Consider the following 254-nt stretch of genomic DNA (forward strand, 5'->3'; position numbering starts at 1 on the left):
GCCGCCTCTCTCCCACACGTTAGCGGATTATCACAATTAATCACATTCTTGACCCCCTGTCGCTGTGTGTGCGCGCGTTTGTGCCCACAACGCCAGCCCTGGACCACGCACCATCCCGCCCACACCCTGGATCTCGCTTCACGCCCGTGTCCCTCACCCACGCCCATTTCTCAGTACGTGTTGCCATAGCAAGGACAGTTCGTCTCCAAAGGGGAGTTAGCAAGGTGTTCACACGCACATGCATACAGACAGAC

This window comes from Penaeus monodon, chromosome 31 (assembly GCF_015228065.2).
Source record: "Penaeus monodon isolate SGIC_2016 chromosome 31, NSTDA_Pmon_1, whole genome shotgun sequence".
In the NCBI taxonomy this organism is placed as follows: Eukaryota; Metazoa; Arthropoda; class Malacostraca; order Decapoda; family Penaeidae; genus Penaeus; species Penaeus monodon.